The following is a 19,583-nucleotide window of genomic DNA, read 5'->3' on the forward strand; positions in this document are numbered from 1 at the left end:
TCACTCGAAAATCTCATGCTATCTCAGTCAGGACTTTTGTAGGTCTTTGACTTACACAGCTAGTTTTCAAGTTGTTTGAGGAATTGCCATGTTACTGAAAACATGTTTTTAGAAAATAAATAGTGTCCAGATTTAGGTTATGCTTCCTAGAACTCCTTATTTTATACCCACTTTAGGAATATTGTGCCCAGAGTTTAGTTAGTCCTGATTCTTTTGTAACTGTAATGGAATATCAAGGGTAGGTAGGATTTGATAGAAAAATCCCATTAGATAAGACCTTTCATCTAACCCTTGTACACATTCATTTATTGAGTCTTCAGGTTGCCTTTTAAAGTTTCAGTTTTTTGCTCTGCTGCTGTTGACAGGCATCTGGTTTTAGGAATTCCCAGGGCTTCTGAAATACCATGGCACATTCTGAGACCAGATGAGCAGCCATGTATGAAATAATGAGTGCACTCAGAGCGTAGGGAAATAGTCCTGGATCATAGTCTGGTGCAAAGAATAGTCTTGAGAAAACTTTTCCTATATAAGCAGACTTGCCAGAGCATATTCAACTTGGTGATTTGCCATTATCCTCTCAGTGCCTATGCTGCACTTGGTCATTCTGTTGATATCTTAAATGACAGAATGTTGTTTCTGACGGTTGGTTTCTCACAACTACACATAATGTGTTGTGGTCATGAGGTCATGAGCAGAGTAGCGCTCAGTCTTTTATCTGAAATGTGGTGTTATTGACCTAAAAGGTTTCCTGCTAGATCTGAGGAGGTTGAGATGGGAGATGGGGAGAGGCTGGGATCTGGGATTGGTTCTGAAAACTAGAGGCCCTAGTAAGAATCTTGGCAAAACAACTTGTGCTTGTTTGGTTTTTTTTTACATTTTTAAAATTTTCTTGAACACTGGTTTCTAGTGGATTGATAATAGCAGTATTTGGTGTTATTTTTTGGAATAATGGTTAAGATGGTGAGATAAGGAGCCAAGGATTTTTTTTTTTTTTATTGTGGCTCTAGCACTCAGTGGCTTTGACAGTTTACTCCTCTGATTCTCACTTGCTTTCTTTTTGTTTACAGTGAAATTATAGAATTCAGTCAAACCTCTGTTCTCGAATGTCTCCCGTCTTGAACAATTCAGTTCTTAGCCAGGTTGTTCATGGGGGAAAAATGTCTCAGTTGTCAAACAAAACTTCATTTCTCGGCCTGACAACCCTTTCATCCTGGTACCTGTATGATCAGTCATGTGTCTCTCAGGTGCTAAACAAAGGAGATTCCCTTTCCTGAACAGCCTTCTGGAATGAAGAACCAAGGTTGTGCTGTATACTCAACTGTGTATTAAAGTGTGTAGGTGCACTTGAAGGGCAATGATAACAACAGATACCTGCATGCTTGTTTGTTGCCCAGCCTAATAAGTAGAACATGATTATGTCATAGAAGGTATGAAAAATCACAGATGGATATATTATTTACAGTCAGTGGAGAGTAGGGTTATTTTTAGCTTTATTGTAAACATGCTGGTCTCTTGGTCACATACTCAATAGTTTCTCTAGTTGGTATGTTTAGTGTAGGGATCAGGATTGGTGTAGGGTAGGGTGTGAGCATATTTGCTTCAGTATGGAAACAGCCAAACGGTTTTCAAAGAAGTTGTATAATTTCATGAAACTCATAAGCAGTGTATGAGAGCAACATTTATATTTAGTATAATAACATATTTGGATTTATTTTTAATCTTATTTTGTGCTTTCTCTTCCATTTTTTAAACTTCTCTCTTTGCCCTCTTTTGGATTTATTACTTTTTCTTTATCCATTTTCTCTACTTAAATTGGAAGTTAATAGTCTTATTTATTTATTTATTTTGGTCACATTATAAATTTCAAGTTGCATACATATCAAAGTCCAAAACTGATCACTGCCCTTACACTCCTCCTGCATAGTACAAGGACCCTAGAACTTGAATTGTAGTCATTCATTCCTTTCACTAGTATGTATGATAATGTGTTTTTAAATTATCTATGTAATCCTACAAATTGTAGACTGGTATTTTTTACCAATTCCTGGAAGTTCTCAGATATTTCTTTAAATAATGTCTTTTAAAGACACTAAGTCTGATTAAACAAATAGGCTGTGCCATTCTATCGTATAAGTCTCTTAATCGTTATCTTTTTCATTTATTTGCTTCCCTAGACTGCATTCCAGATAATCTTCAGCTTTCCCATTTCACGAATTCTCTCTTTAGTTCTATCTAATCTGCTGATCTGCTGTTATATCTCTTTACTGAGTTTTTAATTTTGATTTTTATATTTCTAATTTACATTAATTACATTTGATTCTTTTTCAAATGTGCTTACTCTTAAATAAGTTTTGAAGCATCTTATGCTCACTGATTTTGTATTTTTTCCAACAATTCCAAAATCTTACATCTTTTGAGAGTCTGAGTCTTTTTTTTCTCTGTGGCTTCTCATTGATGGAGTCTTATTTCTTTGTGTGTTTAGAGAATTTTCAAAATGATGTGTTATCCAAAGAATTTTATCTTCATTTGGGCCTTTAGAGCAGGAATCAGCAACTGATTCCTGCCCTCTGCCTGTTTTTATAAATAAAACTGTTGGAAGACAGCCACATGCCTTTGCTGACTCGTGGTCTGTTTGTTTTGGCACCACAACAGCAGAGCTGAGTTGTTGTAAGGGACTGGATGCACAAAGTCTAAAATATTTACTCTGGCCTTTCACCTGAAACAGTTTGCCTACTTCTGCTCTATGGCACTATCAACCTGGAACCACTTCAAACTAAATTATTGGCTTGAGGTTTATTGAGCCATGTAAATAGTGAGACTCTAATTCGTAACCCCCCATGAGGGCCATCTTGTGATTTTGAATTCTCTGCATAATGTTTTTTAAATTTATCTGTGGTGCTGTGTTTATAAACAGTTTGTTCCTTTTAATTGCCAAGTGGTTTTAAATCCTTAGGGGAAAGTTATTTTTCCCTTTCACTTGGCATTAAAGTTTTTAAGGGTTGACACAATTTACCTGGCTAGCATCTGGGAGTGAGGGATGGTTGGTTTTTATTTTCTTCTAAAAGGATGTTGCCCTTTGTGATTCCACCTTCAGAAGAGTCTGTAGTTAGACTTCCCACCTTGGTCCAGCCTTCAACTTTATCTATTGTCCCTTAGGTCCTTGAAGTTCTGGAAACTGCTGCTCAGGTTTGTTTCAGCCAATGCCCTCAAGATGAAGGCCCACAGCTGGGCTCTGCTCTGCTTACCTCTCTAGGATAACCTAGCCTCTTCCCCTCAGTCTTTGGCCTGAATAGCCATAATCTTGCTAGTATATGGAAGCATTCAAAATCATTTTTTAAAATTTAGAAAGAGGGTAGGTATATGTTGGTAGAAATAAAAGTTCTAGAAGGCAACAACACTAAATTTAAAAAAGTTTCTGTGAGCCATTTTATTTTATTTTATTTTTTTAATTGACACTATTACAGATGTTTCCAACCCCGCACTCCCCCACCCCCACCTTTTGCCTATCTCCACTGAGCCCCTGCCCCCACTTCCCTCTGGTCTCTCCAGGCCATTTTAATGTAAATAGCACAAACTCTTCTTTAGAATCATAACTCTTAATTTGCAAACTCAATGCTCTCAGAATCATAGCTGTTAATCTGCAAACTAATGCTCTGCTGAAGAGATATACTAGGAAGATATGACTGACACCGGGAAATTCTTAGTATCTGTAGAGAATACAATAACCTAACCGAAAGAGGGCAGCTGAAAGCAGCTGCCAGTTCAATGGTATTCTCATTGTAGGTGAGTGGCAGGTCCTCTGACTGCCCGAGTGTCAACCTGGGCTGAGGTCCCATTAAGGCTTTTGATGGTGTTTCATGGGGGTCAAAAATCCCTCTGATGGGTACCTCTTGCAGCTTTTGGAAGCCTATAGCAATTTGGGCTACTTGCTGGCCTCTTGGTTCTATTTCAGGTAAAGACGCCCAGGATAGTTTTGAAACTAGAATCCTGTTATGTGTGCTCTATCCTGGTAAACTAAAATATTTTGGATCCCTTTGAGCTCTAAGCTATAATTAGGGAATGAGGTGCCTGGAAGAGTGGGACCAAAGAGTCAATCTCTGCTCAGGGTGAAATAGTATATGTATTTTTAAAAAAATAAGTAATTTTTTGAGAAGTTTTAAAAATTGTATCCTTTACCATAATAAAGAACATCCTTGCTAATTATAAAAACATTGGGGATCATAGGTTAGAGTTAGGAAAGTTTTCAAATTACTGTTTCTCCAGTTTTATGAAGCAAAACACATGCATTTGGTATGTGCTACATGTCCATTACTGTTCTGGATCTGGGGACACAGCAATGACAAAGTAGCTGGGCTTATGGAAACCCTCTGAAGCAGATGGGGAAAAAAATCAAGAAACACGTTTTGGACAGAACCATCTCAAAGGCCTTTAATTTTTTTCATAAAGCCTGGAGTAGTAAATACCTAAGCATTCTTTAGGAAGAGTTTACAGAAAAACATACTGCTCTTATAGCCAGAGTCAATGGGATTGAGATCTGTGACTGGGAGAAGGGAGTAGTCTACCCTCACTGGTGTGGTTCAGTTGGCTGGGCGATATCCCACACAGCAAAAGGTTGTCAGTTTGATTCCCAGTCAGGGCACATGCCTGGGTTGCAGGTTTGATTCCTGATCAGGGTGCATATGAGAGGCAACCAAGTGATGTTTGTCTCTCATATCGATATTTCTCTCCTCTTTCTCCCTCCCTCTCCCTCTCTCTAAAAATACATAAATAAAATCTTTAATCTCCATGGAATGCACACCTGACAATGCTTATTGCTGAGTTGACTGAAGGTTTGACCTTGGTTAGGCCTGTTTATTATAGCAACCACCTTTTGATACTGACAGCCCTGACGTCTGGTTGTTGCTAAATCAGGAACAAGTGAAAGAATTCCAAATTTCCTAACTGGAAAAAATTTTCAGTGCTAGTTGCTTGTAAGGCAGATTTTGGAATTATTCTGAAAATTCAGAATTTTGTTCAGGATGGGGCAAAGGCAACACCCTGTCCTATCCAGCAGGAATATAGTAATTTGATTAGCCAATGGTTAATCTATTAAAATGATATAGTTTAGAAATTTAACACATATTTTATGAAATGTGTATGATGACTCAGGCTCTGTTAGTTCTGAGGCTCTATGCTGCTCAAGACAGGAGTCTGCACTGTAGGAGCTTAGAATCTGGAAGTGGAGACAAGCACCACCAACCGCAAGAGGATGTGGCAAGGCCTTTCTTTTTTTGGTGCCTAGGATCAAAGTGGGAGTTTGGAGAAGTGATGAATGCTGGAAATGGAAGAGTGTGTGGAAGGGAAGACATTTGTGGAGAATGAGTAAGTGCTTTCTGGTAAAATTAGGAAAAATTCAGGCCAATGAATTCCTTGTACCTGTACCAGCCCCTCATCCCCCAACTCCCACCCAAAGGAAACAACAAGAATCTTAACAGGAAAGGGTTGCTTATTATGACAGAACTATGTGCTTCTGAAATTTCCCTCTTATTTTCAGAGCCATTAATGCTTCCTCCACCATTGCTACCTGAGCCCAAGCTATCATCATCTCTCCCACGGGCTACTGTAAGGGTCTTCCAACTGTTCTCCCTGCCTCTGCTCTTGTTTCTAAAATAGTTTGTTTGGTAAACAGCAGCTTATGTGATTATTCTAAATCATAATTGAATCATGTCACTTCCACCTTAAAAACTTTCCACTGTCTTCCCATCACACTGAGAATCAAATCCAAAATCCTTACCTCGATGCCCAAGACTTTGCTACGATCTGGGCCATTTGTCACCTCTTCAGTCTAATTTCCATCATTCCTTCGCTCCCTCCACCGCCCCTAATATTCTGGCCTTTTTGTTCTTTTTTGGAAGCCAACAAGGATGTTCCTGTTGCAGGGTCTTGACCCTTGTTACTTAAGCTTAGAATGACCTTCTAGATATTTGTGAAACTCCTTTCCCTTTTCATTTGTCAGCTCAAATATCCTCTCCTTTGAAGCTTTCCCTGGCCATCCTACCTAGCACAGCAGCCCTTGTCACTCCCTATCTCCTTACCTGCTTTTTAATTTTTCCATTAGCACTTATTTCCAAACATCATGCACTTGCTTGTTCTATGTACTCCCCACCACACTGTAGGTTGATTTATATTTGCCAAATGAATAACAGGTAAGTTTTTGATCATTCCTCAATCCTTTTTTGATGTCAACAACCTTGGCGATTTTGAAAATTATGGTCCTGTTATTTTGGGGCATGTCCTTTAATTCGAATGGGTCTGGTGTGTTTTCATGTTTAGATCCAGGTTATGCATTTATTTGGCAGCAATAAGAAGTGACAAGCTGTGCTTCTTTCATTGCATCCTATCAGGTGGCACATCCTTTTGATTTCTTCCATTACTAAGGATGTTCAGTTCTGGTACTTAAGGTGGTGTATTAGTTTTTATACTAGGGCTGCTATAACAAAATTCCTAGACTGGGCCACTTAAACTACTGAAATTTATTCTTTCAAAGCGCTGTTGGCTGGAAGTCCAAAATAAATGTGTTGGCAGGGTTGTTTTCTTCTGAGGCCCCTCTTCTTGACCATCTTCGATGTCCTCACATCATTGTCTATTTGTCTGTTTTCTGGGTTCTAATCTCTTCTTATAAGGACACCAGTCATGTTGGGTTAGAACTTACCAATGTGACTTCATTTTACCTCATCACCTCTTTAAAGGCCCTATCTCCAAGTACAGTCACATTCGGATGTACTGGGGGTTAGGGTTTCAAAACACAAATTTTGAGAGGACACAATTCAGCCCATAATAGATGGTGTCCACCAGGCTTTCCCACTGTAAACTTATTTTTTTTTCCTTTGTTGATAATGTGTCATTTGGAGCAAGATACTTTGAAACTATGTATCCCATTGCTTATCAAACTTTTATTCACTTATTTATTTATGTTAGTATGGGCTCAAGTTTTCCTATTTCATTTAAAGAATTAAAATTTATTACCATCATTATTTATTTGTCCCAGATTTGGTCTGTGGGAGCCCCTCTGGTTGGCTACAATGTCCTTTTGACCTACCCCTATCATTTTAGGTCCTTGCTTATAGGCACAAGATGTTCCAGACTCACTTTTTACTTTCCCTGCCCCAGCCCTGAAATTAATCATTTCTCAAGGGAGCTCTGGTTTCTCTTTGTGGGGAATGGTATTTGAAGCCAAGATCTGGGTGCTAGGTGTGCATATTATTCCTGGGGTGTTGCTGCTCCCAGACCTTACCATACACATGCATCTATATGTGTATTTTCTATCTATATATGATCACCACCACCACCATCATCATTTATATCTGTTTATCTATGTGAAAAACTATGAATTCTCTTCAACACCTCCATTTCCAATCCAATGCCACAAGGTTCACTTTACTTTTCTCCCTTTCTATACTTATAAGTCCCCACTCAGACAGTGAGAAATCTGGCTTGCTATCTTTGATACATTTACTTATTTGTAACCAGTCTCTTATTGCCTTTGTCACTACTCCCTCACATGAATGGTTTCTCTTCCTAGTCAATTTCTTTCAGCTCATGCTGGACCCTCCCCTTCTGCCAATGCTTTTCTTACCTACTCAGGTGGGGCCACTGCCTCGCATGGATGCCCTTTCACCCTGTGAGGCTTGACTTCCCACACCAGGTTGTCCCTTCCCAATACGGAAGTCCTCATCACGCTGCACAGGCTCTATCACCTCATTTTAATAGGGCTTCGCTACCTTGCACTGGGCATCCTTCCTCCATGGACATTTTCCTCACCTGCACAGTCTCTGACACCTTTTCTGGTCCACTGTGGCTCCCCACTACCAGCGTGGAGGCCCATCTTACTTTGTTACACCCCCTACCTATGGCTTTAGGACTGAATTGTTCAGGAAAGAGCTATTCCTTATTTTTTATTTTTTGGATTAGTGGTTGCAGAGTGTGTATATTTTCCAAACTTTACTTTTAATTTTACATTTACATTACATGTAGATAAGTATAGTCATGCCTTCATTATATCTGCGGGTTCTGCATCTGCAGATTCAACCATACGCAGATTGAAAATATATTGGGTTGGGGGTTGGCTGAATCTGCAGATGCAGAATCCACGAATGTGGCAAGTCAGCTGAAGAACTTGAGCACCTTAGATTTTGGTATCCGTAGAGGTTCTAGAAAGAATCTCCTGCACATACTGAGGGATGACTGTATACTTATTTAAGATACAGTCTTTTAATAACAAGATCACTTTCCTGGATGAATTCTAATTTAGCTTTAATAAACAAAGAATATTACAATGTTTTAAGCCTATATTTTCTTTTTTTAAATGTCTGTCATTGTTATTTTTTTAATTGTTGTTCAAGTACAATTGTCTCCATTTTTCCCTCACCACTTTCCTCTGCCCAACCCACCCCCACCTCCCATCCTCCTTCCTTCTCCACTTTGGCTTTGTCCATGGGTCCTTTATACATGTTCTTGATAACCCTTCCCTTTCTTTTCCCCATTTCAAGTGTTATTTTGAAAATGGAAGTCTGATATTACTATTAAACAAATTAAGGTCTGATATTACTATGATGTAGTGGTTAAAAGTTATCTTTCCTTATCCCCATATTCCTTCCTTTTATTGCATTTTCTAGTATTAGAAAGGTGACTTCTGCCACATGCTGGCCAGTTAGGGGACTTCTGGTCACAGGATGGGCACATGACCTAAGAGTGTCAAGCAGTCTTTCTGAAAGAACAATAGAGACATAAAGAGATAGCTTCTTATTTTTTCTGAGATTGGTCATTGAAAGAACTCTGGAGATCCTGGGAGTTATCTTTGCTGCCATATGGAATGTACCTTTTCAGAATGAAGTAAGTACAGAGGAAAACAGAAAGAAGAACAGAGAGAAAAAGAGAGACCCATCTTATGATATAATTTGATACCTTTCATTCACTCATGCCTGAAGTCAAAAAACCCTTGACTTTCCAGATACAATAGTTGATAAAATCTTTCCCTCCACTTAGCTAAAATGGGTTTGCATTTAGAGTAAATTAAATTTACAGCTATACAGTGTTGCAAATGCAACAGCACTAAAATAAATGGTTTTATAAATATGCATGTACAGTATATATACAAATATGTAGACATCATATGTACATGCACACACACACACACACACACACTTCTTGTTTTTAGCTAATTCTTTTTTCCAAATGAAATTTTCCTTAGAACTCTAAAACATAATATATAAAACTATTGACTCGGGGATGGGGTTCAAAGGTCAGAGTCCCATTCATTTAGTCCCCTTTTGCCTCCACTGGTACTCCTTAGGGCACCCTATGGAAACCTAGGGCTCTGCAAGACAAAAATTAAAGCACAAGCTTAGAGCAAAGAATATGCAGGGATTTAAAAAAGATTTTATTTATTTTTAGATGGAGGGGAAGGGAGGGAGAAAGAGAAGGAGAGAAACGTCAATGTGTGGTTGCCTCTCACCTGCCTCCTACTGGGGACATGGTCTGCAACCCAGGCATGCACCCTGACTGGGAATCAAACCAGTGACCCTTTGGTTCACAGGCTAGCACTCAATCCACTGAGCCACACCAGCCAGAGCAAAAAATCTGCAGTTTTAATGGATTTCTCCTCCCTCAATTGTAAGACCTAATTTTAATGGTTTAAATATAAAATATGCACAACAAGACTTATTGAACGTTTATAGAATCTAAATGTCTCCCACTGGGTAGGTTTTTGGATAGCAGCAACCATCAAACTTAATTAATACTAATGTAATTAAACCTGAGTCTAGCTGAGACAGGTTATTGTGCCCAGGAGCTTCTGGAAGCTTCCTGCCTGGGACAGAACTCCTGTCTGGGGCAGAGAAGCTAGTGTGGGGTGTTGCTCCAGACAATGGGGCCCATGGAGACATGAATTCTTTCCACAGTTGTAGACCACATAACCTCTAGTCAGTGCCAGGACACTCAGCCAGGCAGTCTGAGGCAGGGCAGAGTTATGGCAAACTTATAGGAATTGGAGGGAGACTTTCTAGAATTTTCCATTCTCTGTTTTGGAGTGAGATGGAGAAAAAAAGCATTTGAGTCCCTGAACATCTCTCATTGTTGACTTACACTTGATTCTACCCTCTGCTGTCCGAGGGAAATCCCTGTATTCATGACTAAACATACAAATTTGTCTAACGCTGCAGAGTGGTAAATTTCAGCATAGAACATACCATTGTGACTACTAGATATAAAAGGAATAATTTAACAGATTCTCAAAGGGGAATTAGAGGTTCCACAATGGTGTAGTCTCGCTTTTGTGGGGAGCAGGAGAAGGCAGGTAGCAGCGTGTTTGTTCTCTATACACACTGCCGTTGTTAGGAGGGAATGCTGCTTTCCAAAAACAGCTCTCAAAATTTCAGAAATGTGAACCACACTAGCCTTCAATAAAACAATGTAGGAGTAACCCACTTTCTAACTGTGCCGTGGGAATCTTAGTCTGCATTAAAGAAAACATTTTGGTAGTTTTTCTGACCTTGTTTTCTCTCGGTCATCTCTTTTCTTCTATTTATAGTGTAACTCCTTCAGCATTGGCTGGCTTTGGTTGCCTGTGCTCAGTTCATTTATAGTTTGCTATTTTTAACACGTTCTTGAGGTAGTTTTGGGTCAGAATCATGTTTCTTGGCAGCACAATTCATTCAGCTGACAAAGGCATAGTAAGCCCTGAAGTGTGACCAAATCAGATTTTTTTGTGTGTTCAGTTTTTTAAAAAGCCGACTGAATATGTGAATTCTTATGAGATTTACTTGGTAACAAGAAACATTTATTTCCTAGTACTGATTTCATTTCCTTCTAAAGTGGTCTCATCAAATAATTGCTTACATTGTTAGAAGAAAATTCACAGACATAAGCCAAAGTCAGATCAAAAGTTCATCTTCTACTAAGAAAATAAATAATGTTATCTTAGCAGCCTTGTTTTCTTTTTTTTTAATAATGGGAAATTATTATGTGGACACAAGTTTTAAATTTCTTCCTTCTATTATTATTTATAAATTCCAATTCAGGAAATTTTGTTCTGCAATTGTCATGTCATATTTATGTTTTTTTAGTATATTTTATTGATTATGCTATTATAGTTGTCCAATTTTTTCCCCTTTGTCCCCCTCTACCTGGTAAGCCCCTTCCCTCCGACAATTCCCCCCCCCCTTAATTCATGTCCATGGGTCTTACATGTAAGTTCTTTAGTTTCTCCATTACCTATACTATTGTTAACCTCCCTCTATTTTGTACCTACCAATTATGCTTCTTATTCCTTGTACCTTTTCCATTATTATCCCCCTTCCCCGCTGATAAACCTCCAAATGATCTCCATTTCTATGATTCTGTTTCTTTTCTGATTGTTTGCTTAGTTTTGTTTTTGTTTTTGTTTTGTTTTAGATTCAGCTATTGATAGTTGTGAGTTTGTTGCCATTTTAAAGTTCATAGTTTTGATCTTCTTTTTCTTAAATAAGTCCCTTTAACATTTCATGCAATAATGGCTTGGTGATGATGAACTCCATTAGCTTTACCTCGTCTGGGAAGCACTTTATCTGCCCTTCCATTCTAAATGATAAGTTAGAAGTTGTAGGTCCTTGCTTTTCATCACTTTAAATACTTCTTGCCAGTCCCTTCTTGCCTGCAAAGTTTCTTTTGAGAAATCAGCTGATAGTCTCATGGGAACTTTCTTGTTGGTAACTCTCTGCTTTTTTCTCTTGCTGCTTTTAAGATTCTCTCCTTATCTTTAAATTTTAGTATTTTAGTTATGATGTGTCCTGGTGTGCTACTCCTTGAGTCCAACTTGTTTGGGACTCCGTGCTTCCTGGACTTGTATGTCTGCTTCCTTTGCCAAAAAAGGAAGTTTTCTTTCATTACTTTTTCAAATAAGGTTTCAATGTCTCGCTCTTCCTCTTCTCCTTCTGGCATCCTTATGATTCACATGTTGGCTCTTTTGGAGATGTCCCAGAATCTTCTTATACTCTCCTCATTTTTTAAAAAGTATATTTTATTGATTATGCTATTACATTGCCAAATTTCTTCCTCCCCTTTAGTCTCTTAAGCCCTGCATACCCCTTCCCAGCATTCCCTTCCCTTAGTTCATGTCCATGGATTGTACACATAAGTTCTTTGGCTTCTCCATTTCATATACTATTCTTAACCTCCTCCTGTCTATTTTGTACCTAACAATTGTGCTTCTTATTCCCTGTACCTTTTCCACCATTCTGTCCCCTCCCTGTCCCTGCTGATAACCCTCCATATGATCACCATTTCTGAGATTCAGTTCCTGTTTTAGTTATTTGCTTAGTTTGTTTTTGTTTTTTTGGTTCAGTTGTTGATGGTTGTGATTTGTTGTTATTTTACTATTCATAGTTTTGATCTTCTTATTTTTCTTAAATAAGTCCTTTTAAAATTCTGTATAATAAAGGCTTGGTAATGATGAACTCCTTTAACTTGACCTTATCTGGGAAACACTTTATCTGCCCTTCCATTCTAAATGATAGCTTTGCTGGCTAAGAGTAATCTTGAATGTAGGTCCCTGCCTTTCATGACTTTGAATACTTCTTTACAGCCCCTTCTTGCTTGTAAGATTTCCTTTGAGAAATCAGCTGGTAGTCTTATGGGAACTCCTTTGTAGGTAACTATCTCTTTCTCCATTGCTGCTTTTAAGATTCTCTCCTTATCTTTAATCTCAGGTAAGTTAATGATGATGTGTCTTGGTTTGTTCCTCCTTGGGTCCAACTTCTTTGGGACTCTGAGCTTCCTGGACTTCCTGGAAGCCTATTTCCTTCCCCAGATTGGGGAAGTTTTCCTTCATTATTTTTCAAGTTAGTTTTCAATTTCTTGCTCTTCCTTTTCTCCTTCTGGCACTCCTATGATTCAGATATTGGAATGTTTATAGTTATCCCAGAGGTTCCTAAGCCTCTTCTCATTTTTTTGAATTCTTCTTTCTCCATTTCATTCTGGATGAATGTTTATTTCTTCCTTCTGGTCCAAACTGTTGAATCAAGCTCCTGTTTCCTTCCTGTCACTGTTGGTTCCCTGTATATTTTTCTTTATTTCACTTTACATAGCCTTCACTTCTTCCTCTATTTTGCATCCATACTTAACCATTTCTGTGAGCATCCTGATTATCAGTGTTTTGAACTCTGCATCTGATAGGCTGTCTATCCCCTCTCCCTTAGTTCTGTTTCTGGAATTTTGATTTGTTTTATCATATGGGCCACATTTCTTTGTCTTGGCATACCTGTTACATTGTAAGGGGTGAGACTTAGGTATTTGCCAGGGTGGGACAACCCACGTCACTGTGCTGTGGTGCTGTATGTAGGTGGAGGGGTCAGAGAGGGAACAATATAGTTTGCCTGGCTCTTGCCCCACTTTCAGTCACTTCCCCTGCTACCCACAAGCAATTTGGGCCCTTCTGGGGCTGATTCTTGGGTGGGTTCCTGTTTGTGTACATTCTAGGATGCTTTGGGTCTTTCCAACAAACTCCTGTGATGCTTGGGGTTTGTCCTGCTGCCACAACATGCCCCCATTCCCAGCTTTTTACAGCCAGAGGTTTTGAGGCTTTCTTTTCTTGCACTGGATCCCTGGGTTGTGCTATTTCGCTCCCTCATTGTTCCTCCTGGCTTATACTGACATGAATGTCGGACGGCCTGGTCTGCCAGAGGCTACCTTGCCACATGACCTCTCCACCCAGCTGTCCATCTCCACCCTTCCTACCAGTCAGGAGGAATGTTTCTTCTTTAACTCCTTGGTTGTCAGTCTTCTATACAGTTCAATTTCTGAAAGTTCTGGTTGTTTTTTGTTTCTAAATTCATTGTCCCTTTTTTGGTTGTGTGAAGAAGCAAAGTGTATCTGCCTACACCTCCATCTTGGCCAGTTTTGAACTCTTTATCTGATAGGTTGGCTATTTCCATTTTGTTTAGGTTTTTTTCTGTGGTTTTGTTCTGTTCTTTCATTTGGGCCATATTTCTTTGTCTGCTCAGTTTTGCAGCCTCCCTGTGTTTGTTGCTATATATGAGGTAGAGCTGCTTTGGCTCCCTGTCTTAGAGCACCTGTTAAGTTATATGGGATAGATCCTTAGGTATTTGCCAGGGAGGGGTAACCCACTTTACCACTTTGTGGCTTTGTGCGGGAGGAGGGCTTGGAGAGGGAACTATGATGCTGACTGATTTCTGGAGGTTTGCCTGGCACTTGCTCTGTTTCCAGTTATTTCACCCACTTCCCATATGTGACTGGTGTCCTTCCAGCTGTTTCCCTGGTGGTGAATCCCAGCATGAGTGGGTTTGTGTATGTTCTAAGTCCATGCAGGCCCTTTAATGGACTCTCCTGAAAAACTGGCAGTTTCTTCTGCTGCCCCAATCCCCACTGGTTTTTATAGCCAGAAGTTATGGGGCTTTATCTTCCCATCACTGGAATCTTGGGCTGTGCAGTCTGGCCTGGGCTAGAAGTGCTTGCTCTCAAGGTATCCCTCCCAATTTTTATCTACCACATGTGAATGTGGCACTACCCATTCTGCCACTGCTGCCCCCTTCCTGCTCCACCCTGCATCTCCTCACCTCTCTGCCCAGACTCTGAGTCTCTGCCCTCTTACCTGTCTGGATGAATGTGGCTTCTTTAAATCCTTGATTGTTGGACTTCCGTACAATGCGATTTTCTGACAGTTCTGGGTGTTATTTATTTTGAGGTTTAGTTGTAATTTTTCTTGTGGTCAAATGAGGAGACAAAGTATGCCCTCCTATGCTTCCATCTTGACCGGAAGACCTCATGCCATATTTATAGATGAAATTAAGCAAGTGGACTTCTGGTATTAGTTCAAAATACTTTGTGATAATCACTTGTTCTATAGCCCAACTTTCTGAACAAAAACTTTAGGGACATTCATTCATTCATTCAGTGGCTTGGTCCCTGAAATAGAACCTTTTTTAAACAACCTTCTGATTAAACAGGAATGAATGTAATTTTTCCACATTAGGTGCCTCTCCTGTCTGGTTTCCCATCTTGGGCAACCTCAGGTTGTCTGTTGGTTTTGGCTTGGGGTAGGACCTAAAGTTGCCTGCAGATCATCCTTTCATCTTGAGCTAGGTGTCCACAGGCCCTTGAGACAGAGGAACATGACTGGTGAGTTAGTCTTTTGATCCCTGGCTCCTTAGGCTGGTTGATGGTGCTCCTTACCAAGGGGTTGCATGTGGTACCTGACATGGTGGCAGATTTGTAGCTGGCTAGTAATAATGTTTGGCATTTCAAGAATTCTGGTTTTAGCCTTGGATTGCATGGATCAAGGGGTTGGGCATTGTCCCACAAGGCAAAAGTTTGCTGGGTCCATTACCAGGCAGGGCACATGCCTGGTTTGTGGGCCTGGTCCCTGACTGGGGTACATGCAAGAGGCAACCTGTCAATGTTTTTCTCACACATCAATTTTTCTCCCTCTCTTTCTCCCTACATTTCCCTCTCTTTAAATAAACTAAACTAAAATAAAAGAATTTTGATTTCAAATAGGGATGAGGGAGACTGTGGTTCTCTGCTTATGCCCCAAGTGGCGGTCTTTCCACACATAATTGGATTCTTCCTTTAAAATCTCTCTCGTATTTTTTTTCTTCTCTGTCATCACCATTTAAGCAGCATCCAGATTTTTAAATCTCTTGCTAGATTACAATAGTCTTAGAGCTATTTTTCAAGTCTTAACCCACCATTAGACTGAGCTTCCTGGAATACCCCTTTCATCCTGTAGTAGTTCTGTATTAGATACCAGATGAAGTTCAAGTCCTTGGCCTGGAATTCTAGGCTTTCCATAATCTGGTTCCAAACTACTGAAACTCCTATTTATCTCCTTTCTTCTAGGTAGATGTGTGTACTTAATGTTTTCAAAACATCCCACATCAGGGACTATTTTATTGTCCCCACATTTATTCTCTCCCTCCTTCTTAGTAACAGAACCCACTTTTTTCAAGATAATAGCATACCCAACTGAAAAGTATATCCCCTAGGCTCTGTCGCATCCAGGTATAGCTATGGGACTAGATTCTTGTCAAAAGGACATGAATTCAAGTGTTACGTGGGACTTCTGGGAGGTATCTATAAAGACATTTTTTTTTTCTTTGAAGATGCTTGGTTTGGAGATTTGATGGCTGGAGCTCCCTCAGTCATTTAGGACCTTGAGGACAAGGACCACACTCTAGGCAAGGCAGACCAGAGATCTAGAAGAAGTCTGGGTCCCAGTGACTTTGTGGATCTATCTTATTAGCTCTACTTTCAATGTTACTTGATCAATTATTTTGTTTTCTTATTATATGAAACTAAACCTAATCTCCACTCATACATATGCTTCATTGAGTAATTAACAATGAGAAAGTTCTTGATGAAAGAGTAGGATTTAGATGGACAAGAAGAGTAAAGAAACATCAGAAGGAAGGGGATACAATAGTAATAATAATTGACCATTAAATTTACATTGTATTTTACAGCTTGTAGAGTGCATTTATATCCACTATTTCATTTGTTCTTCATATAACAGCTGAGTATGTTATATGCAAATATTATCCCCATTTTACAGATAAGAACTATGGAGTTGATAGCTGGACAAATGATTAAATGGAAGAAACACTGGATTTGTAGTCAGGAAATATGGGTTTGAGTTTGTGACGGACAAACTTTGGAGATGGCTCTATAGTCCTTTTCCTGTTATTATATTTTTGCATAATCCCTTCCTCTCGAGTGTACGTGGACTTGTGATTTGTTTTTAACCAGTAGAATATAGCAAAGGTTATGAGATGTTACTCCCATGATCACATTACATTGTATATCCACTCTGTCTTGCTGCTACCTCACTCCCTCTAGAGCATTTTCCTTTCTACTGCTGGCTTTGAAGAAGGAAGCTTCTATGAGTCCTACAGCTGTAAGGAACCAAAACCCATGTGAGTAGGAAAGTGGATCCTTCCCTAGTTGAACCTTCAGATGTGACCTCAGCCCAGTTAACACCTTTACTGCAGCCTTGTGAGACTCTGAAGCAGAGACTAGACCCTTGACCCAGATTAACCGTGAGAGAAAACAAATGTGTGTTACTTTAAGAGTTTGTGGTAGTATGTTGTATAGAAATAGGTAGCTAATACACTTATCTACTAGTTGAGTAGCACTGAGGTAATTACAGATTCACTCTGTCATTCCACAAAATAACATATTTTTTAAGTTATATTTTATTGATTATGCTATTACAGCTATCCTGAGTGGAAGGGAGCAAAGGGGGAAAAACCACCGAGCAACATTTTCTCTGAGAGGTAGCTGGCCAGCTAGGGTTTACATTTCCTAGTGATCTCTTGCATCTAAGTGAAATCATTAACTGGTTCTCACCAATCAGATGTAAATGGAATTCATCTAGGTCACTAACAGGATGAGGTTGCTAAAAAGTGCGTGTGTTTTCTTCCCTCTCTTTTGCTAAGGTCCTAGGGCCTGGTGGAGCCACAGACAGAAGGAACCTGGGTTCTTCAATCATTTCATGCAGGAGAGTTACTCAGTTTCCAGGAATACGTGCATTGTTATAGGGGATTATTACCGTGTTAAGCCCCTGACTTTTGGGGGCTTATTTATTGTAGCTCTACTTTTCCTCTAATATAGTATTCATGTTCTTACCTATAAAGTAGACATATAGTTGTTGTGATTGAATGAAACAATCTATTTGAAACACTTAACTTGTAAAATATTACACTAGCATGAGGTATTAATAGTTTTTCCCCCACGAAATCCTTAAGATATAAATAAGGAAGAAGTTATTTCCTCATTTTAAAGGAGATAAAACTAAAACAGAGTGGTGACTTGTTTGAGGTCACTCTGTGAATTAGTGGCAGGGGTAGGACTAGAACTTTTGATATCTTGTCTCATACTCTTCCATGACATTACATCAAGGGGTGTGAAGTAGGGGAGATTGTAGGCAAGCATGAATAGATAGATGAATGTAGTAATTTCAAGGCTGTCCCCATGGAGTTGAACCCAATGCATTTCCTGCAGAGGCTGTATATTTGGCTGTCAGTACATTGAGAAGAAACATAGCTACACCTTACATATGTTTTAGTTGAATTAAGAGATTGATGTAATTTATTTTGAGGTGATTGTTGAAATACCTTCCTTGTGTGTAATGGAATTTTCTCCTTTTGGCAGTGCTGAAGACAGTTCATTTAGCTACATCTGTTGTCAGTGAAATTTCCCACATGCTTACATGAAACATTTGTCCTATCCAGATGGCCCATGTAAAATCCAGTTGTTCCTCCAAATAAATTTACAGTTATGACAAATGTAGATGAGTGTTCTTTCTTGGAAGAAAAAATGGTCTTCTACTATTCAAAAGGGGAAAGTGGGTAACAACTGTTCTAAGGCTGAAACTTGGTGGGACCTGAGTTTAAGGAAGTTAGTAGGTTAGATGTTTTGTTTTTCCCCGTTGCCATCCAAAATCTGTGTGGCCTTAAGTTTTCTCCATAAAAGAACCCCAAACACAAAAAAGATCCTTAAGAGAGTCTACATATTTCTAACCTCTTACTTTAAACTTATTCCCTTCAGTAATCCCTTACTTTCTTTGTTAAAAATGCAAACACTTATTATTCAATATTTAACATATATAAAAGCACCCATGAAACCACTGATCGACTTAAGCACCAGGACAAGGACCAGTGCTCTTGTATTCATCTGTGGTTCCTTTCTTTTCCCACCCTTCCCCTCCTGCTATGAACCACTAATGTGTCTTTCTTCCTTAAAATTTCTAATAATTACAATTATTTTTAAAAAGGTTTGAAAACCTTTGTGAGAGAATATTCCATGTGACTTCAGATGGGTATTTGCAGTAATTTTTGATCTTTTGGCAAGGACTTTCAAGTCTATGATTTTCAAAATTCCCAGTAGTCCTGCAAGCTAACCAGGATGGACAATTTATTCTTTTGCATATGGGGACCAGAGGCCTACCAAGGACTCTTAACTGATATGTAGGTAGCAGAGTTGAGTCTTCAGACCCTAAGTACTGTGATCTTTGCACTAAGCGACATTGCCTATGAATGAGTCGCTGCTATTGAGTAGATTTCAAAGGAGAAATGCTTCTTTCTAATCTGACAGAAATACATTGCAGGCTAGAGCAGCAGACTAACAGTAGTGTGTATTGTTAGTAGATCCAGCAACTCAGGGCCAGGTATCGTATCTTGTTTTTCATGTATTCTGAGCTCTCAGCATAGTGACATACAGAAGGTCCTGGTTAGTAGCCTGGGTTCTGGCATCAAATATCACAGGATTGAAAACTGGCCCTCTATTTAGTAGTTCTATAACACTGGGCAAGTAAATTTACCTCTCTAAGCACCAGTAACTCATTAGTAAAATGAACCTAAATACAGCAGTTTTCAGGAGTGATGGAAGAGTAAATGAGACAATAACTATGTAGTGATGGCAGAGTGCTTGGCATAGAGTAAGCATTGAATAGGTATGAGTCAAATATAAAAAATGAGTGTCAGTTTCTGTGTTTTTCCGTGAGCCATTTAATTCCTCCATTTCTCCCTTCCCAAAGCTTCAGTGCCTCATCTTTG

This window comes from Desmodus rotundus, chromosome 4 (genome assembly GCF_022682495.2).
Source record: "Desmodus rotundus isolate HL8 chromosome 4, HLdesRot8A.1, whole genome shotgun sequence".
Lineage (NCBI taxonomy): Eukaryota > Metazoa > Chordata > Mammalia > Chiroptera > Phyllostomidae > Desmodus > Desmodus rotundus.